This window comes from Lissotriton vulgaris, chromosome 10 (assembly GCF_964263255.1).
Source record: "Lissotriton vulgaris chromosome 10, aLisVul1.2, whole genome shotgun sequence".
In the NCBI taxonomy this organism is placed as follows: domain Eukaryota; kingdom Metazoa; phylum Chordata; class Amphibia; order Caudata; family Salamandridae; genus Lissotriton; species Lissotriton vulgaris.
This window is the reverse complement of record NC_141698.1, coordinates 284773300-284795527: the sequence shown is the minus strand read 5'-3', so window position 1 is coordinate 284795527 and position 22228 is coordinate 284773300. Positions and strand designations below refer to the sequence as shown.

Below are 22228 nucleotides of genomic sequence, written 5' to 3'. Positions count from 1 at the left end.
AATGCATCCCAACCTCCCATCATTGAACCTAACAGCATGGCTCCTGAGGTCCTGCAATATGGACATTTGAACTTGCCTCCCGAATGCATGAACATTTTAAAGGAGGCTAAGAGACCTTCCACAAGAGCGTCCTATGCATTCAAGTGGAAATCTTTTACTTGTGGTGTAGAGATCATCACTTGGATCCGACTAAGGGACAGGAGGACGTCATCTTACCATACCTCCTTTCCCTCGCAACTGCTGGTTTAAAGTACACTTCAATTACAGTGCATTCGTCAGCTATTGTAGTATACAGAAAATCACCTGATCACATGTCTTTTTTTCAGGTTCCAGTGGTTAAGGACTTCCTCCAGGGGTTGAAGAAAGTGTATCCCCCCTGTGCGAAATCCTTCTCCTCCGTGGGAATTAAACCTAGTTCTATCCAGGTTAATGTCTCCTCCTTTCGAGCCCATCCACAAGGCTTCCTTACAACATCTCTCTTGGAAGGCAGCTTTTTTGGTGGCGATTACCTCTGCGCGCAGAGTAAGTGAGATACAAGCGCTCTGTGCGAAGGAACCATATACTATTTTCCACCACAACAGAGTAGTCCTAAGGGCTCACCCATCTTTCTTGCCTAAGGTCATCTCTGATTTTCATATAAATCAGTCTATTTCCCTCCCTTCCTTTTTTCCAAATCCTACGACCCCAGCCGAGCGGTCACTTCACTCCTTAGATCTTAAGAGAGTGCTTAAGTTTTATTTGGAAAAGTGGAGGGCTCCTATTTGTGCTAGATTCTTCCTTTAGATACCAGTTTTGAAATGTTGTTCCACGGTTTTATGACTCATGGTGGTACGCCCAACCCTAATGAAATCAAATAAAAGTATTTTGATCATTACAAACTAAAACCTTCGGGTACAGTCCGCGCTATATAAAAACGCACAAAATAAAATAAATAAAAAAAGGTGTATGCGCGCGATCGCTCGCATTTTCAGAAGCAACTAATGGGAAAGGGCGGGCTGTTTACCAATCGGATCCTGCGCTGCCCAGAGGACGCACATTAAAAGAACAAAACATTGTTTACACAATTGACAGCGAGCGATTACGTAAAACGTGTTCTGAGCTACTATCCCGGGAGTTTTCGCATATTAGAATATTTCCATCCCACGCCACGGTCCTTCCGCTGGCTTTCTATTGGCCCTTTTAGATATACCGCGAAAATATTACTTACGGGTTGGCGGTCGTTGCTGTCAATCACACTTAAAATGTCCGCGTAAGTGACCTGACAGATTCAGTAGGCTAGTTTAATGAACGCCGTGGATCGATTGGTTGTCACCCGTTGTAGGTAATACTAGCGAATATGCTGATTGGCTGGTGTAGGTTGGCGCCAGTTTTAGTTGCTGGGGGCAGGAAGAAGGCACCAAGCGGCTGGGGTCACGGCAGAAGAGAAGCCGGAAGTAGGGGCGGGCTCCTCTGGCGTAGGTGCTGTTATGAGTTCTCCGTAGCATCTTATTGTGTTTTACCTTTGTTACAGGCTATACGCGTTTTTGGTTTGAATTTAAAGTTTAGTGCGTCAACCCTATCCTCCAGGTATCAGCGATTTTTAACGGGCAGTTTATTCTGTCAAGGGTGCCCAATATCTTCGCTACAAAGAGTAAACCTGTTCTAAGAAATATGTCCAGGTCCTCGAATGGAAGAAGTTTTAATCGGTATTATCGGGTTTTCACCACATGCGTCGTCTTTCGGCGCGTGTGCTTTTGGTGTCCATGGTCCCCGCCTGACTTTCTCTTGTCGGTCTTCTTCATGTATCTTCGTTTCGGATATATGTGGCTATAAATGATTGGACGAATTCGTTTGCAGGAGGAACTCGGGTGTACGCTCGTTTAACATGATTTACAACTGCTTAGTCTGGCGTTCAGTGTTAAAAAAAAATATATATATATATATATATGTTTGATGTGTTTTACGCCGTTACTTCACTCGCGTGTGTTGCATGAATAATATTGTTTTAACTTTTATGTATGATCAGTTCGAACTCTATCGAATCACAACTTCAATCTTTTTTTTCTTGTGTATGTAGCCCATTAAATCACACACATTAATCTAGTCTTTATTATATATTGCGTTGGTTGCAGACGTGAAGGACCCCACCGCGTCATTTTATCAACATCATGGACGGCTATCGAGCTGCTCCGACCTGGGGACCCCGCCGCCTCTCTGCCCGCCTCGTGCTCCCCTGACACCTCCCTGCCAGTCTCCAAGTCCCTCTTCAGAACTGAGACTCTCCGATCTGTGCTCTCTCCCATTACCAATTTAGCTCTCAATATGGACCAGCTGCAAGGGCTGGGCAGGTAAGCTGGGGGGATTAATTTTTTTTTTTTTTTGCTTGTTACCCGTCAAATGTAGCAAAAGATCCATGTCCATTTAGGATGAGTAGTAGGGTTGGTATGTATCCAGAGAGGCATGGTGAAGCCATAGAGAGTATTGTAATGTGCAGAGATTACATTTTCAATTGAAATGTCCTATTGAAAAGGCAATTAAATTTGCCATATGGTATGAATCTTTATCGTTAAACGTAGATGGTGCACAAACAACTTGCGAGAATCTGATTTCAGTGCGGACTTATCACACAAATAAAGTGTCTTGGTTTATTTGAGTTCTCATTAAAATCGCTGTGTCCATCACAATTCAGATTTAGAAAAAACAGTATACCTTATTTGCTCCTTTCCTTGTGGCTGATAAAGTTAGAAATAAGTAAGTTTACAAGTATTTCACTTTTGTTACAACATATTTGACATGCTGCTGCCTTCTCCTTTTCATATCTGTGACCCAGGAGATTTGTCACTTGGTTGCGAAATTGACTCACTGTGCAGTAAGAGTGGGAGAAAGTAAACACCCGCCTACGTGTTAAAGGCATAAGAAGTAATTTGTCAGACGACATTACCTATATGGCGCATACTGTCACCCTACGGGTATCCTGTCTTTGAAGGCAAATCAAATGCTACAAGATAAAAAACAAAATTGATGGACTTAAATTGATTGTCATCATTCTTTTAGAACTCCTACAAAGTTATTCTGGGGGTGCTGCCGCAATCCCCTTCACCCATAGTTCAATTGCATTTCAAAGGTTACTCTGGTTGCATCACGTCTCTTGTTAAAGTGTGCTAAAAGTGACTCTCCTATCCTGTTCTCTTCATGTTAATAGTCTGTTGTAAGTTATGTGCACCTGTACAGGAGGGAGGAGCAAGTGTGGTTCCAGGAACCCCATCACTACAAATAACGGTTGACATTCAGCAATATACTTTTGGAGTTTTTAGAACTCATGGCTGTTTCACTTAGTCACCCTGGTTGGGCAATCAAGTGGCAGGGACTAAATCGGATCCTGCAGGTGTTTATTACAATTTTGATGCCATACTATGCGTGCAAGTGTACAGTATACACTAGCTTACTCCAAGCCCCTGCACAGATAGTCTGGTGTTGATCATGGCCAGATATTAGAGATTAGATATTAACTCAGCACTTTTGCATGGAGAACTGGTCACATTTTTGATCTAAGTTTAGGTCTTACCTACTGTCTGGCAACAGATAATGTCCTCATAAAACAAACACTACACAACATTCATACACTTATGTACAGCTATAGAAAGGGGCTTTTGGAGAACCCATTTCAACCATTCTCTAGAGCGGTTCAGCTGACTTTAGGCATTGGCTAAAAGAGTTGTACATCCGCATTTATATCAGCCCACTGCATTTCAGTATATAAATCCCTCAGGGGGTGGTTTTGATCCCCTGAGAGCCCCAGCGGTCTATTTCCCCAAAACCCATGTACACACACATTAAACATCTATTTATGGCTATAAAACATTCCAAGATGGTTACCACTTGTGTGCATGATTGTGCACACATGATGCACCAGCAGCTTTCGTGGCAGTTTTACTTTACCATGGCATCACTGACATTTTAGTAATTTAAAGTAGAAATGAACAAGCATTTGCAAACCATATAGGTAGGCACACGCCAGTTAAAGGGCGAGACCTATTTGCTTTGCCAATGCTTTTTGGGGGGGGGGGGGGGGCTGGCGCGTGGATGCTGCTCTTCCAGACTATCGTCCCATTTACAACCAATAACGCTGGCTGGGTTTAAATAGTGACCTACCTAATTAATACTGATTAGGCAGGTCATTCAGCCACCCAACATGACTGGAGATTGTGACGAGGCTTATTAGTACATAGGTTGCATCATAAAATCTGAGACAGGTTGCCAAGTCATTGCTCAAGTCTCAAACTTTTTGCGACCTGGCCCTTTACCTATAGATCTTGCCAGATATTGAGTTCATCAGTGTTGATAAGTCAATTAGAGTTTCAATCCCTTCGCTGCCACCCTGACGTTTGTCTTGACTATCGCCAGCCTCTAAAAGTGAAGTGAACAAAGAGTACCTTGGTTATCCTATTTGAATTTAGTTGTAGTAGTGCACTAATGGTCAACAATGGTATTCACTTAGGCTGCTGCCTATACACCACCTACATTTTAAGACTCAGTAATAAGCCTTCATAGTCTTTTTACTGCCTTATTTGTAAACATTGGACACACATAAAAATAGGCACTATAAGGATAGTGGTTACTACTTAAAAATTCTTCACAGAACCCGAAACAAGAGGGACAATTCAGTTAGGTGGACACTGTAAACCTATCCCACTGCTGGAAGTGGTCCCGTGAGTTTGTTTTAGCTATAGTACTAGATGTTTTGATATCTAATCGTGGCTTTATCAGATTGTCAAACTATGCTGGCCGTAAATGGTATTAAAAATGAGGGCAGTTTCCAGACATAGTGCATATTAACTGCAGGACAGTCACAGGGCCGCCTTTTTGAATTACTATGAACAATCTAGAAACAGTGAAGCTAAAAGGTGCGTTTTTTTAAATCTCTGCTTCCCCATTTGATTACATTATATGCTCTGGGGCCATCAGTTTTTGAACATTCGCCTGAACCTGTGGGTTGTTTTTGTTGCAATTATAGGCAGTATTGCAACTATGATGAGCCCTGATAGTAGGTGTTTTATATGACTGGACTTGAACCCAACACACTTTAGATATACTCCCTTAAAGAAAAAGTACCCTGACTTGTAGGTTACTTACCAAAATGTGGCATGTTAGAAAAAATGCCACAAACAAGGGTTTAGTCTAGGTTTCAGCAAAAAGGAAGGATCATAATTCTAAGATAACTCACTCGAATATCTAATAGCATTAATTCCTCATTCTAGGTCTCACTACAAAGGCAGCCATCTATCTTGCTCTCAAAATCTTATTTTATTTCTTTTTTTTTTTTGTTTAAATACGTATTGTGGTAATTTATTTCCCTCGGCACATCAAAAACCACGTCCGTCTAAAGTTTTGGGGCCAGATGTATCAAAGGGTTTTACCCATTCAGTGTCTATGGGAAAATGTGTTGATACGTATGGCCCTTAGTTTCTTAGTATCCTCTCTATTCGCAGCTTGGAGGCCTCCAGAAGTTTCCCATGCAGAGACATTCAGCAAGTCTCAAAACACAACTGTTGCACCTGCTTATTTACATTTGCTCGAACATTGGATACAATGGTTGCGTCCTGGCTTCATTCCGTTGCTCACCATGAGCACATCCACTGATAAGTCACACCATCTTGTTTTGTACTGTGAGTGTTTTTTATTCATGTCTGAGCTAATCCCAGATTTCCCTCGAGGCCATATATGGTCAGTAGGTTATTTCTTGGAACTGTATTTTACCAACTATCATGACCGCCCCCGCGACTAGCACATGTATTAAAACTCCATTTTCGGCACACATTACTGCTGTCTTATTCGGTCTTGCGTATCTCTTGTGTTCGAAAGGCATTCTGTTGACAAGATGGAGTCATTAGGGTTTTCTATTTCCAGTTTTGCCTTAAGAAGTAAAGCTGTGCCTAATGGGGCAGTGATGAGTTATTAACTCAGATATAGGTGCCCCCTTTTTCTGTGAACCATACACAGTATTAGCATACACAGTATTAGCAAACCGTTTCATTGTACACAACCAGTCATGTTAGTTTCTGGTTGTTGACAGGCCTCCCCCATAAAAAAAGTAAATCCAGTCACTATTTTTATTGCTGAGTTTTGATGGTGCTGTGACTTTTCCTACACTCAATTGAGCAGACCCCTGTATATGGCATTATAATAGTCTATATGAGAGAGGACACAGATGATCGCCACTTGGTTGGACCTCTTCAGTGGGAGAATATGATGGATTTTCTTAAGTGGTTTAAGCATATATACAAAATTTTCTTTTTGAGGGAGAAAAGGTATCTGATGCAGGGCTCGAAAAATCATACAATTGTTACTAGACCTGCAAGTCTATTAACCTGAATAATCTACTCGACCTAACTGTAATGTACTTAACCCGTGAACTGGTCTCAAATTGTAGGATCCTAGGCAAATACTTTGTCTTGTGGAGCCACCTTTTTCTTATCACATAAGAGAACACCTTCAAATATGCGTGTTCACTATTTCTGCTGTACAAAAAACATATTTACTAGACTAAATATTTGCTCCATGTATAACAAGAAACAAGCCCATATATATATGGTACACATGATCCCTGGCTTGCCTCTTAGTTCACTAATAGCATTGTCATCTGGACAGGAGCAGTAATAATTTCCAGTTCATGTTTACACCACTCACTTTAACCCCTTGCATGGTGGTGACGAACCCCAGCCGTCACGCTCCGTGGTGCTCGTGTGCTGATGACGGCTGGGGTTCGTCACGGCCCCGCCCTGTTCATTTGTTTACCGCACAGCGGCGGAAACGGGCCAGCAGCGAAGGGGTTAAATAAATGTATTACTAAAGCCTGATGTGGTAGAGCACTGCCATTTACAGATAGAATATTTTCCATTGACACGGCCACAACAAGTTACCACTAACATGTAGTTTTACTGAATAGTGCATAAAAAATGTTTGAAAATTGGGTTTCAGTAAAAATATTTAAAATGTACGCATCGTAAAGTGCTCTAATTTGTTTTGATCCTATACAAATATTTTTTACATCACAGAATTACAAAAATGTCTTCATAACTAATAAACAATATTTGAAATTTTAGAACAGTCCACTTAGCTATTTCAGTGTTATAAAAAAGCCTGACATTTTACAGCTTTACATTTCACATACTTTGCACAGTTCAGTCGTCACACAGTTCACTTTACAAAATCCTCTAACTTCAGTCACATAAAGAAAAATAAATGTAGGAAGACAAACTGACTTTTGACCTCTCTCTAAAAGCCAGCAAATGTGAAAAGATAAGATTTAAAGGCGTCTTTATTGCTCTTTCAATTTTTTAGCAATAAAGATACGTTTAATTCTCATCTTGCCACTTTTGCTCCGCTTTCAGACAGAGGTCAAAAATCAGTTTGTCTTTTTATATTTACTTTTTGTTCTGGGGCCAAAGCCAGAAGATTTTCAGCACGCCAGAGAGGGCGATTAGTCCCTAAAAATACTGTCCTGATTAAATATTGCTTAACAATGCGAGTGGATTTTTCGAGCCCAGGGTTGCTTAAACAGTTACCAAGTTCTTTACTGTAATGCAAGAAATGAGTCCTCCAATTTTGCTGGCACGTGATCGTTCTTGTCCTCATTCAGGTTTAAAAAGTTAGTGACAACGCTCAGGAGCAGTCTTTGTCTGATAGAATTTATAGACCTTTAACTACTTCACTGCTTATGACGGTTCCCTGTTGTCATGAGTCACAGTATGCGTATGGCGGCCGGTAGCCGACCGAACGTTGCCGGTCCGCCCAAGCAGTATTAATTCCCCGCCTGTGCGAGAGAAGCAATCAGTGGGCGGAGTTCGGACGGCTCCCGGCCGTCATGAGCACACACCCACCATGATTTATGACAGCCGGGAGTGCCACGCCCAACCCCCCCCCCCCTTGCACTGCAGCGAATGGGTTAATCATATTGCAACAGCAGCTGTGCGACCTTCATATGAAAACTTACAATCTAACCAAACTGCTAGAAAGCTGTACATATGTTTTAAAGAATGGGGTATAAAACTGAAACTTTGGGTACAATATGTCAGGATAGCCAAAGTGCAGCAGCCACAAAGAAATTGATGCAGCACAAAGTGTTGTAGCGGTATCAGTGGATAAGCGGCAAGGTTAAAGAGTAGATATAGGCATCTGTGCCCCATCTACCTTCTTTAGCCAAGCAAACAGGGATACCGTGTTGCAATATTACGTAGTTTTAATTATCGTAATTGTAATTCTAAATGATACATAACATTAAATGTCAGTGGTGTCTTATAATTTACAGATTCAAATTTCAAATGTCTTTATTTCGATTAATTCATCATAAGACGTTTCAGTGTAAAATACATTCATAGGAAAAGGCGTACAGCAATTTATAAAAGAGATTAAAATACAATTTCATGAGGCTTGTAATGAAAAAATACTAACATTTTTAAAATGGAGGTTGATATACCATAAAAATACAATCATTACAATGAGGATAAAAACTATGTAAAATCACTACTCTGCTTGCGGCCGGCCCTAATGATCCACACCCAGCCTAGGAATTTTGCCACAGCAATTACAATGGGTTCGCTCGTGTCCTACTTCAGGATCCTTAAGGCTACAGACCCCACCCTTGTACCCATGTTGCGACAAATGGGTTTTAACCATTTGGCCCGTGGGGCTGCATAAGCCGGGCACTCAAAGAATATGTGCCCAATGGATTCCCTACAGTAGGTACACCAACAGGATTCGGTCACCTGACTCTTCCAGTTTTTAGTAAATGTTCGAATAGGTAGGCTGCCGACCCTTAACTGGTGGCAAAGTTTCCTGTTGCAGGACCTGCTAATAATGTCCCAGTAGTCTTCTAGTGAAGGATCACTTTTAACCTCCAGGAACATACCAGACAGCGAGTTGGCCGAAGTTGTCTGAAATGTTTCTGGCGTATTAAAGACCAGTATAGGCTTTTAAATAGTTTTTTAGATGGGAGGGGATTATTAGCAGGGTCGGGCCACAGATTTCCCAGGCCCATTGACTCTAGGAGCAATCTGACTTGCTTGAACCATAGTAGGTTACCCGAACCCAAAATGGATCGAACATCCAAAATTGCATTAGCATATGGGGCTAGTTCGGGAGTGGTCCAGATCCTCCTCCATAGAGCCACTAGTTTAAAGCGAGCAATGTCGTCTATGGTGTGACAGCCTAAATCCATTAGTAACGGTCTCGTGGGACTGGAGCAGGGAAGACCTGTGAGATTCCTTAAACATTTATTTTGAGCTTTGACCAAAGAGGAAAGGTCCGCAAAACCCCAGAGTTCTGCACCGTACAGGATCGCTGACCTATCCTGGAGTTGTAGATCTTCAAAGCTGGGCCTATCCTTTTGGTCTGGGACAATCTGTTCTTTTACCAAACACCCTGAAAGCTGGGCAAACTTAAGGGATATGGTGTCTATTTGGGGCTTCCAACTCATTTTGCTCTTTAAGACAATCCCCAAGTAAGTCATAACATTAGTCTGTTCTAGCTTTGTGTTCATCGTGACATGGCCCACCACAGGTCTGCCCTTGTTAAGAACCATAAACTTGGTTTCGGTGACATTAACCTGTAGGTCGTGATCTTGGCAAAAATCATCAAACTTGTTCAGGGCCGCCTGCAGGCCCATCTGTGTCTGCGATAGTAAAAGGGTGTCATCCGCAAACATGAGTAGCGGAAACTTGGTGCCACCTAGGGAAGGGGCGTCTGTCGGGAAGGTTGAAAAATACTGCACAGCCCTGTTGATGAATAACCAAAACAGGGTTGGCGCTAGGACGTAACCTTGCCTGACACCCTGTGACACTGCGAATCTATTTTTGACCTGCCTTTGCTTGCCCCATCGAACTTGGAGCAAAATGTGCCTTGTGGAGCCTAATTACGACATTCAGGAGGTCCGGGGGCATCCCCAAGCTGCCTAAGACCCCCCACAGTTTGGCCCTAGGAACTAGGTCAAATGCTGACTTAAGGTCAAAAAAGGCGGCATACAGAGTACCACCACCTAGGCTGACTATTTTCCAATAAATCAGTTGAAACCTGAGGACCTGCTCGATGGTACTGATGCACGATCTGAACCCGGCCTGGAGGGGTGATTAAATATTCTGCAGCTCTATCCAACTCTGTATTCTTGCTAGGACCATCCTGGCGACGATTTTTTGGATAGAGTAAATCAAACTGATTGGACGATAGTTCCCCGGACTTGAACGGTCTCCCTTCTTGTATATTGGCAGTATCTCTGCTCCGCTCCATCTGGTATGACAGCCCCCTTGGAGATAGCAGTAGCTAGAAATGCAATGTAGGGTACCCAGTTTGGTCGTGTTTGAAGAGGTCTGCCGGGATGCAGTCAATAAACCGGAGCCTTTCCACGAGGGATCTTACTCAAAGCTTCCTCAACTTCTCTACAGTCAAATGTGAGGTCATGCGTGTTGGCCATGAGACGGGAGTTATAGGGGGGAATTTTGTCGATCCGATTAAGCCCAGAAAACTGGGACTCAAAATGCTCAACCCAGATCTCCGCCGGGACGTGGTTTGTGGGAGCCTGCGAGTTAAGGGAATTGCCCCATTTAACAATGTGCCAAAACTTGGTTAGGTTTTTATGCTTGCTGGCAACAAGAAGGTCCTGCCAATGTTCATTGTCCCAATCTTGTTTGGCCAGGATTTTAGCTTTGCGATAATATCTCCTAGCTAATCTGATATCAACCATGTTCTTAGTTTTAATAGCAGAGGCCAGTATACTGTAGGTTTCCCGCATGATTGATTGTACCAATGTTTGCACTTTGGTTGGCTGATTTGGTTCTTTGGTTTACTGGATTTGGAGAAATGTGGTTTAAGGCCAGTAAATAAGTCTTCGTGAAGTTTTATCATCTCCCTATTGATGTCATCCTGTGTTGGAAGGGAGCGCAAAACTTCCAGGGCCCGTGAAACTTTGGTGCTAATCTCATCTAGTGCCCCGGGGTCGATGGCGACCCTTGGCCAGCACACCCTGCGTAGGTCATTAGTAAGAAGGGCATCAGCAGTGGCTAGCTCAGTTTGATCTTTACGTCTGGAGTCACTGCTTAACTGAAGACTGACTACGAGGGGGTTGTGGTTACTCAGGGCGATCCAAAATCACCTTGTCCCTTAAGGTTGACCAGAACTCTACTTTATTGAGGGCATAGTCTATTCAGCTTTTGCGTAGGACATTGTCAAAAGTATTCCTGCCCATTTTGTCGGAGTCAGTCCTTCCATTTGCCGCCCTAAAGCCGCGCTCTAGGCAGAGGCCCATCCACTGGAGGGCAGATTCAGTCAAATTCTTTATGGGTATAAGATCGAGAGGGGGGATGTTCCATTGAACATCCACTTCTGTCAGAAGTGTTTCCCCATCGGAGTTCAGGTGCTCAAAAAAGCAGTTTAGATCCCCTACTATTAATTTTGTGTCTGGGCTTACTGAGTCCAAAAAAAACATCTAATTTTAGCAATGTGTTGGTACTACGCCCTCCAGGCTGGCCTCTGTTGTACACATTTGCAATGAGGGTATCAGGACAGTCCGGGAAGTGCAATAATATAACTAGAAGATCCAGACTGTCAACGACTAGTTCGGTGGGTCTACAGTTGATAGTTTGTCTGACCCTTATGCTAAGGCCTCCTGAGGGTCTGCCCTTAGCCCCTCTGACTGCTACTTTATAGAAGTTAAGATAACCAGGTAGGTAAACAGGGTCCACGGCCCAAGTCTCCTGGAAGGTCAGTATGTCTTATTTCTCCACCAAAGCGGACCATTCTACTATAGAAATTTTGCTCCTTAAACCAGCTATGTTCCACGAAACCAAAGTGAGCAGATGGGTATCACTTTCTGCGAGCGTTTGGTGAGGGGACATGGCCTGATGGTCGTCCAAGTCATCATTATCGCCATGAATTGGGCACCCATTCTCACTAGAACTTGTTTCCATGGGCATATACTCTCCCTTTTCCAACTGGACCTCCCCCACGTATGTTGCTACCGCAAGATTCGTGGGCTTAGTACAGGATGGGCTTGTAACCTGGGCGCTGCTCTATGGGAGCAGGGCTGGGTGTGAAGCCTGATCTTGTTTGACGCACGGGATGTGGGGGGGGGGAGCTAAGTTTGGGAACTCCGTACCTGCACCCGGTAGCCCCCCTTTGGGCTGCTGCTAGTTGCTTTCTCCTCCCAGACAACACAACCTTTCCCCGTGTGCCAAACTAGGCTAATACCCCTGTGGCCGTTGTCCAGTCAGTCCACCCACTCCAGGCTACTCAGTGGCTCAAAGCGATTGAGCAGAGGGAGGTGGAACTCCTGTCTAAATGATCATAGTAGCGTCTAGAAATCGTTTCCCACCCATCAAACTGAACAATGGTCTCTCCACAGGATAAGTTGGGTTAAAAATAGCACAAATCGAGAGTTAGAATTCCTCTGGCACCCCGATTACTGAAGTGATAACAAATGTGCCTAACCACTCTAGGGTCCCTAAAATATATGATTATGCAATCGCCCTCCAGACCCTTTATTTTGGTACCCAACCAGCTCCCCCTTCTTACGAGCAAAATTTCTGCTTTCATGTTGGGTGGGAGTGACCTATTTTCATTGAGCCAATAAATAACCTTATTCTTGAGCTCTCTGTGGGACTCTAGCTTATCTTGTTGGATCCCTGGAACGCCTGCCAAGATTACCGTGTAGGGTGCTGACTCTGGGGGTAGGTTGATACATGAGGGCTTTGGAGGCTTACCCTCTTTCCGAGGGGTGTTAATCCCTCTGTTTTTAGGCTCAGTTCTGTGGTCTTTGATAACCAACTTCTTCCTACCATCTCTGGCAGATGATTCAGCATCCTCCCTAGTGTGATCTGTAACGGGTGTTTGCTATGCCTTTGGGTGTAGCAGTGGGCAAGAATGTCTCACTTATTGTGGTGCTAAAATAATAAGAAGGGTGGCCCAACCACAATCAGAGCTGATAGTAAGCCAATCCTTAGTGCCAAATATTAATATGGTAGTCTTACTTTACAAGTATATGTCTGGGATCGCAAATGTAAGAGTGGCACGTCCCGGCCTCCTTCGGCCACAGACGGCCCGCCCTTGTCCCGGGCTTAGCCCCGCGCTATCCCGCGACGCGGCGGCTGGGCTCTGATTTTAAAGCGCCTCCGGGCGCGAAAATAGCGGATGTCTGCCGCAAAGCAGTCTGGAAAGGGTAGTCCACCTCCTCCACTCGCCAGCCGAGGGATGTGAAATGGCGGCGGGAGGGGGGACCAGCAGCAATGAAAAACACAGTAAGTAGGCCAGCAATTCCCTCAATGACCAAGAGCGCCCACTCCACCGGGGCTGGGCTCTGATTTAAAGCACCTCCGGGTGCGAAAATATCGGATGTCTGCCGCAAAGCAGTCTGGGAAGGGCAGTCCACCTCCTCCACTCGGCAGCCGCGGGACGTGAAATGGCGGCGGGAGGGGGGACCAGCAGCAACGACACCCTCCAACTCCAACGACTCCAGCCCCACCCTCCAACCCAATCGCCCTCCTCAATCTACCACTCTACTGCCCTCACTCAATCTACCGCCTTCTCTAATTCCCTGTTCACTTCTCTTCTCCCGTACCGATCTGCTGCTCTCTTCCACCGCCTCCTTGTCTAGCTCCCTGTTATCTTCTCTACTCCTGTACCGATCTGCTGTTCTTTTCTTCCCGCCTCCTTCTGTAACTCCCAGTTCTCCTCTCCTCCTGTGCCGATCTGCTATTCTCTTCCAACCTGCCTCCTTCTTTAACTCCCTGGTCTCTTCTCCCGAGCTGATCTGCTGCTCTGTTCCACCCGCATTCTTCTCTAGCTCCCTGTTCTCTTTTGCTGTGCTGGTCTGCTGTTCTCTTCCAACTTGCCTACTTCTTGAACTCCCTGGTCTCTTCTCCTGTGCTGATCTGCTGCTCTCTTCCACCCGCCTCCTTCTTTAACTACCAATTCTCTTTTGGTCTGCTGATCTGCTCTCTTCCACCGCCGCCTCCTTTAACTCCATGTTACCTTCTCCTGTGCTAACCTGCTGCTCTTGTCCACCCCAACTCCTTCTTTAACTCTCTTCGCTTCTCCTGTGCTGATCTGCTGTTCTTTCACCCTGCCTCCTTCTCTAACTTCCTGTTCTATTCTCCTGTGCTAATATGCGGTTCTCTTCCAACCGCTTCCTTCCTTAACTCTCTGTTCTCTTCACATGTGCTAATCTGCTGCTCTCTTCCACCCGCCTCATTATTTAACTCCCTGGTCTCTTCTCCTGTGCTGATTTGCTGTTCTCTTCCACCCACCTCCTTCTTTACCTCCATGTTATCTTCTCCTGTGCTGATCTGCTGATCTCGTCCACCCCAAATCCTTCTTTAACTGTTTGCTTCTCTTCTCCTGTGCTAATCTGCTATTCTTGCACCCGCCTCCTTCTCTAACTCCCTGTTCTAATCTCCTGTCTAATGTTGTTCTCTTCCAACCGCTTCCTTCTGTAACTCCCGGTTTTCTTCTCCTGTGCTAATCTGCTGTTCTCTTCCACCGCCTCCTTCTTTAACTCACTGTTCCATTCTCCTATGCTAATGTTGTTCTCTTCCGCCTCCTTCTTTAACTCCCTGGTCTCTTATCCAGTGCTGATCTGCAGCTCTCATCCACCCCACACCCTTCTTTAACTCCCTTTCCTCTTCTCTTCACCCGAGCTCATCTGCTGCTCTCTTCCACCCACCTCCTTCTTTAACTCGCTGATCTGCTGCTCTGCTGCTCTCTTCTACCTGCCTCCTTCTTTAACTCCAGGTTTGCTTCTGCTGTGCTGTTATGCAGCTCTCTTCCACCCACCTCCTTCTAGAACTCCCTGTTCTCTTCTCCCGAGCTCATCTGCTGCTGTCACCCGCCTTCTTCTCAAGGGCACCACAACATCACTATGCGCAACCACAGCATCACTGAACATCACAGCATCACTAGTCGCCACCACAACATCTCTCCGCACCACCACAGCATCAATCAGTGCAACAATTCAACAACTCGTTCAAATGTTCTCTCAATGTTTCAAGCTTTATTACAAATGTCACAAAAATGTTAATATTTCACTTCAGTTCTTGGATTTTCGTCACAATAAAATACACTGAACGTAATCTTCACAAAAGGTATTTAGAAAAGTTTAAGCTATTGCCATTATAAATTACAATAACTTTTATTTAGGTATTCATTAATTAAAAAAATATAAGCCATTTTTATTAGTAATACCAATAGTAATATCAATACATCTAAGTCGCATAAATACAACACATGTTGCATTACAAATGCTATAAGTGTCACATTTGCAAAAGTTAAAAGTATTGGCATTGTAAATGACAAAGCTATTAATTTCACTATTTTCGAAACCAACACATAAATATAAAATGCGTCATTTACAAGACCAATAGCTCCAACTTTCCTAATGCGAGAAGATCGGAAGCGTCTCCTGTACGTAGCCAGAGTTCAGGGAAATGGTGAGGATAGTTTATATAAGCTGTCTCCTCCAGATGATAGTGGTTGCGGTAAGGACGTCTTTTAAGGGACCTCTGGCAGGTATTCAGACAGTCTGCTCCTCCTGGTCAGGTGGCGGCTCCCGTGGTGATAGAGGAGAAAAAAACGAATATGTGTAAATGATCCGTGCTTTAAGTGCCAAAACGGGGACGGTAGTGAAGGAAACCACTCAGTGTTGCACGTCAATGTAAAGAAAAGGCATGAAGGTGCAGGGAGGGGAATACACCTACGGAGGGGTAAGGTAGGGGTTGCATCCCTTATCCGTCTGGTTTCTCCCGCCTCCCTGCCCAGCCCGCAAACCGCCCCCATGCCTGGGATAGCCAGAGCGGGACGAAACGTGGTCCAAATGGCCTCCTGGCTCTCGTGGCACCTCCGTACTCCGCGGCTCCGTCAGTAGCTGTCAATCCCACTGCGCTCCAATCTCCTCTCGGCTCCGCGTTCTCCATCCTCTCAATTTCTCGGGTCCTCCTGTGGTGTACCACACCTCCTTCCAGCTCTAGTCTGCTCTTGTTGGCCTCCACCACTCAGCGTCATCAAAGGGGGTGGAGTCCTCTGATGCCGCGCCCCAGTTAAAGGAATAGTCCTCTTGACATACGGAAGGTGGGCACGAGCGGGGTTTCCAGCTCTCCTGTTGCTGCAAAAGAGGTTGTTTTGTTGTAGGGACATTGTACCAATGACATGAGAGTTCTTTATAGTCTCATGGCTTGTCTGCCCCGTGACACCCCTCTAGTAACTAGACTAATTGGCAGGCGCCTTGGCCCTGCTCCTGGCGACTCAGGCTACAGGTGCAATCTTCCATCAGCCATTCTAATCCCAACACATTTCCCACCACTCCCCTTATAGGGAATCTAAGCGAGTGGAAATATTCTGGAAATCGGTCTGTTCTTCTACCAGCTTGGCCCTCCAATCTGTTCCACTGTCCCCTAAGCGACTGATGGAGGACCATCATTCCATTTTTTGGCAGAAAGTGCTGTAGGAGAGTAGGGTCTGCATCCTATGGTCACCCCCACTTTTTGCTCTGATATACTGGTTTCTTAACTTTAGTGTGGCTGTGGGCCTGCTAATCGGACCCACAGCCCAGCTGTGTTCTCTAAATTCATACCATGTACTTTAGGTACATATCCAATTGGGTATTGGATCACCTTTGTGAGCCCCTGTATACTGTACCATAGGTACCCAGGGCATGGGTGCATCCAAGGCCTACCAGGGGCTGCAGCATGTATTCTGCCACCCCTGGCTGGCCATCCACATTGACACAACTGGCTGATCACTCAGTTGGGGCAAGGTTGTGTAATCACCCCTTGCTTAGGTATAGTATCCCTATACCGACCATTACATATAGACACATATACTTATAAGTCACTCCTTTGGCAGGCCTCAACAATCCTGGAGGCAGAGTGCTTGGTTTTATGTGAGATGGTGCTAAAGCTGAGCCTGTCTGCAGCTTTCGGAACCATGTCCTTATAGCTGTTCTATGATATAGCCATACCATATACTCTTAAGTGCATTATAATCCTTGCGGTTAATGCCAACTTTGGTTTGGCTTTATCAAAACATGTCATGTAAGGTGTCTTTCACTTTGGAATACTACCCCTCGCCAGTTCTGGCGACGGGGGTAGCATTCCACCCTTCTAGAGGGAGAAGACATGTAGTTGTACCCGGTTAAAGTTAAACAGGGCCTCAGCATTACAAAATGGATGCTGCTGCCACAGACACAAGTCTGACCTCCTGCACCTGGGAGCCCTTCCAGCGAGGGAGGCCTTTACAATAGATTTCCTGCCTTGGGAGGTGCCAGCACCTCCCCGGACAGACGATGGTGTACAGACAGACTATTTTGTATTGGGGCAGGGTGGGTTGAATGAAATGAGACACTGCCTGGGGCACACAAGGTGCTCCATGCATAGCCCGGTTCAAACCAGTGGCTGCGCCACTCCAGCCCCAGCGCGAAACTGGACAAAGGGAAAGGGGTGTAACCACCCCCTTCCCTGGTCCTACCCATAGGAGTGACCTCGCAGGTAATCCAGCCTCTTTAATTCGTATAAAGCTAGGAGCTGAGTCTAGACAATTTAGATTATCCTGAACTGAAACGAAACTCTGGACCTTCGACATTCTACTGTGATTAGAAGACTTAAGAATCTCCCTTGTGGTCAAGGAGTGACCACCCTGTGCAAACGGGCACCACCTAGCGAATTGCCGGTTTGCTTGGTCGACGCTCCCGAAGGATCCTGACGACCCTGCTTCACAGGACTGGACTTCCAGACTTCTCCGACCCACACCTCCAGCAAAGCTGAGACCTGTGGCGGACACAAGAGACGTGGGACCGGACACCTGGCCATTTTGCTCTTTGCTAAATTGTGCAGCTTCTGAGGTGTCCTTGAAGTTGTGCATTGGGACTTGAGAAGCCCCGACCCCGGGTCGTAAGGGCACCGAAGCTCAGCCCTCCACACTCCACGAGTGCTGCGTGGGGCCTGCTTTTGCATTTCCACTCGACGCTTCTTTGCGGTTGCTAGCCCGCTAGCTAGTGGCCATCTTGAAGACTCCATTTTGAAACAACGCTGCTTGCCTGGTTGCTCCGGGCTTGCTCTTGCTTTCCTGTAAAGGGGAAGCGCCACAGACCTTGCTGGTCTGTACAAGAAGCCGATCTTCACTTCCTGCGTGGGTTGCCTTTGCCAAGGCTTGTTGACTCCAGTCCGGAAGCTGACACCGCCGACAGCGAGAGCCTTTGTGGGACAGTCCGTATCCAGCGCCTGGTCATCGTCTAGGCCTCCTGGTCCATGTGGCTGCAGACAAGCTTCACTTCACCTGTTTGCAGCTCGACATCGCCTGGTTCCTTCCTGGTCACTGGCTAGTGACCCAGACTCTGTTCCCTCTGCTTTCACGTTCTTCACTTCTCTGATCCTCCCTTGGATCCATCCGGACAGCTTCCGCCTGGTCGCCTGCAGTATCTTCTTTCAGCTCTCCATAGGAATCGACGACGAAACCTGACACGACTTCACACCTATGCACCCGACTTCCCTGGGTGAGGTAACTAGAGTACTCCGGTGCTCCCGTGGGTAATAACTATCCAAGTGTCCTGTTCTAACTAGGTTTCCCCGCAAGTCCACCCGGACTGTCCGAAATAAACTAGTTTCTAAATTTTATGTTCCCATTGAAAGTCTATGAGAACTTGCGTGTGTGTTTAGACACTGCACATGCATCCTGTGAGACTCCTACTTCCTAACCTGTGGTTGTTCAGTGTAGTCCCAGAAATTCCCTAGGCCTATTCATCCGTTCTGAAGTGGTTGTTATACCACTTACTTAGTACATGGTTCGTGAGGCCCCTAGGGCGAATTGTATTTGTGCAACTTATAGTATGCTTATTGAGTCACTTTTGCTGTATCTCGAACTCTGACCTCCTAAAGAGTGCAGAGGGGTTGTTGGTAATAAATACATATATAAAATATATAACCTTGTGTGCTGTACTTTCATTTGGTATTCAAGGGGTTATTATTGGTAAAACAATTGGCTTCACATGCTCTCTGAAGTATTAGCCTAAGACTGCTTTGTCCATGCTACCACTAGGATAGCTGGTTTATAAGGTTGACTTTACAACCATCCCATAAGGGTTGTTTGGACTGATACAGGGTGCCCACTAGAATAGTGAACATCACATATCAGGCCAACTTCTCACAAGTGCAAGCTCGTGGCCTGAGGGGATGTAGCAAGGGTGCTTGTGCCAGAAATAGGGCGTGGTGGTTGTTCCTGCTACTTTCTGGCACCCAAGAAAGGCTGAGGTCATTCTAGATCTTTTCCCTCTTAACGCCATTGTCCGGAACGAGAATTCAAAATGCTTTCCCTTGGCCCAGGTCTGCCCTCGACCCTGGCGACTGGATGATGGTATTGGACCTCCAGGATGCCCATTTTCAAATTCCCATCCTGCCTGCCTATTGGTGCTACCTTCCCTTTGTGCTCTCCAGCATCCCTCAGATGTTCACAAAAATGATGGCGGGATGTCAGTCATCCTCTACCTCAACTGGCTGTTGAGGGTGAGCTAGATCCAGGCAGTCACCAACCACCTCCAGACTAGGGTGAACCTCCTGTCGTCTTTGTGGTGCAGTATCCGCATGCCAAAGTCACATCTGACTCTCTCAGATGCTCCTTTTCATTGGAGCTTTTCTGGACACTGTTCATTTTGTACCTTTCCCCCGAAAACAGAAAATTCAGGCTATGATCCCAATTTTTTTATTTTAGCCTCAATCCTAGATTACGGCGAGGTCGACCCTGAGGCTGCTGGGCCCCATGCATCCTGCTGGTCGAGCACGCCAGGTGGCATATGCAGGATCTCCAGTGGGATCTAAAGTCCCAGTGGCCCCAAAATCAAAGGGAACTCTGCCACCATATTCAGATTTTGTCAGACTACAAATGACTGGCAGTGGCCGGACCGCAATTGGGTCAGTGGCAGACCCCTCTCCCTTACCCCAACAAGAGTTGACAGTGGTGGCCAATGCATTGCTACTGGTTTGGAGTAGCCACCTGGGAGAGGTGGAGATCAGTGTTCCCTGGTCTCCCCTGGAGTCCCGGCTCCACATCATCCTCTCAGAACTGAGGGCTCAGCGTTGGAAAACTTCCTGCCATTCATCAAGAGGAGGCTAGTGCAGATGCTCACGGACACCACCACCACCATGTGGTACTGCAACAAACATGACATGGTAGGGGTCACAGACCGTGTGCCAGGAGGCTTTGTGCCTTGGAATGCGAAGTACTTTTCGTGGTGGTGAACCACTTTGCAGGATCCTTGAATGCCTGGACAGATGAGCTCAGCTGCCGACGCCTCGTGGATCACTAATGGCAGCTATACCCAGAGGCTTCAGCAAAGTCTCATATGCAATTGTGGAGAACCTTTACTCGTTTTTTTCACCACCGCCAAGAATGCCCAATATCAGTGCCTCTGCGAGTTGGAGTTTCCAAGGCGTCTATCGCTTGTAGACACGCTTCTACAGCAGAACTTGAGGCCATTGTATTCCTTCCTGTCAAGATCACTCCAGCCCTGAGTTGTCAAGAAGATCAGGACAGATCGAATTATGCCCGGAGAGTATGGTATCTTAAACTCCTGGGGTTGAGCATATGTCCTCCAATCAGGCTACTCCTACATGATGACCTGCTGTTGCAGCAATTTGGAAAGGTTCTGCACCCGGGCCTTCACATTCTCCACCTTCTTTCTTGGAGATTAAGCAGTAACAACCGAACACCTTGAACCTTCTCCCAAGATAGTTGATGTCCTCTTGGCCACCAGGCGTCCACCAACGAAAACTGTATGCGTCTGTAATTTGACAGATTTGTGGCTTGATGTGGCACACGCCAAATTGACCCTTCCAGGCCAAGTTATCTGATGTTCGGTTATTTGTTCTGGCCCTTGCAAGTCTTTGCTTTGGGCACAGTTAAGGGTTATCTTTTGGCCTTTTTACTTTTGTCAGATCAGCTTTCTTTGTTTATTTATTTATTTTATTTAAAGAGTTTTATATAGCGCAAACAAGATCTTCACAGATATCAGAGCGCTTTACATAGACGGGTACATGAGGGAGCAGAGTCAAACAGGCAAATCAAGCTTTACATAGAAGGGTGCAAGGGGGAGCATATTCAGACGAGTAACTCAATAAATCACAGTATAATAGTACTACTAAGTGACACAACCACTCATGTGGATGATAAAACAACTCATACAAATAAGTCAAGAATCAAACATGTAATACAGAACGGTGCAAGGTGTTAATGAGATTCGAAATAGTAGCTCAAGTGTATTTAGCCATGAGGATAGCTTTTACTTCTTTTTTAAAGAGTGTAGTGGAGGAGATCAGCCTGGTTTCGGGAGGGAGTGAGTTCCAGATCCTAGGCGCCATTCCTGAGAAGGAGCGCTTGTATGTTTTTTCCTTCCGAAATCTTCGAGGTTTTAGCAAGAGATTGTTTGTGCCTCTCGTGTTTCTAATTCCCCCAGAGATTGTCAACTTCTGAGCGAGGTAGCCGGGTGAGTTTAGGTGTACCGCCTTGTGTGTCATGCAGGCGATTTTCAGCTGTATTCTGCCTTCAAAAGGCAGCCAATTCAGGGATTTCAGGTCAGGGGTAATGTGGGAGTACTTTTTTGACCCAGTGATGAGTCTCGCTGCAGCATTTAGAGAAGCTTTTAGTGGTGCGGTTGTAGTTAGGGGGAGTCCGCAGAGGGCGGTGCTGCCGTATTCAATTTGTGGGATGACTAGTGCTTGTACTGCAGTTTGGAAGTCTTTGGCCGGGAGGTAGGGTTTGAGTTTCCTCAGAGTATTGATCTGGAAGTTCGCTCCCTTTGTTGCCTTGCTGATATGTTGCTGCATGTTGAGATTAGTGTCGAGTGTTATGCCTAAAGATTTTGCTGAGTCCACGATGGTGGGTTGGACATTGAGTGCGGTTAGGAGTTTAAGCCAATGTTGAGTGGTTGATATCTTAGCTGGAGGTGCGATCAGAAGGAACTCTGTTTTCAGGGCATTGAGTTTGAGGTGGTTATCGGCAAGCCAGGATTGGGTGCAACTGATCGTTGTGTTCAGGAGCAGGATGTCATTGGGTGATTGTAATTTGAGGTAAAGTTGGGTGTCATCAGCGTACATGTGAAAGCGTACATTGGATGCTTGTAGCAAGGTGGTGAGAGGCTCCATGACTAGGTTGAACAAAGTTGGGGATAGAGAAGATCCTTGGGGGACGCCTAGCGTTACAGGTATTGGCGAGGACATCAGGTTGT

At 45.8% G+C, this 22228-nt stretch overlaps 1 protein-coding gene across 3 annotated transcripts in view; it reads left to right on the top strand.

Annotated features, from left to right (window-relative positions):
- Positions 1–1389: 1389 nt before the first annotated feature.
- LOC147685138 (uncharacterized) overlaps positions 1390–22228 on the top strand; it is a 33689-nt gene continuing 12850 nt past the window's right edge. Inside the window, exons 1-2 of one of the 3 annotated variants that reach the window (XM_086941060.1) lie at positions 1390–1458; positions 2112–2327. The gene's annotated coding sequence lies outside the window, so the exon portion shown is untranslated. The other 2 variants (XM_086941059.1, XM_086941058.1) reach the window with 2 other exon arrangements.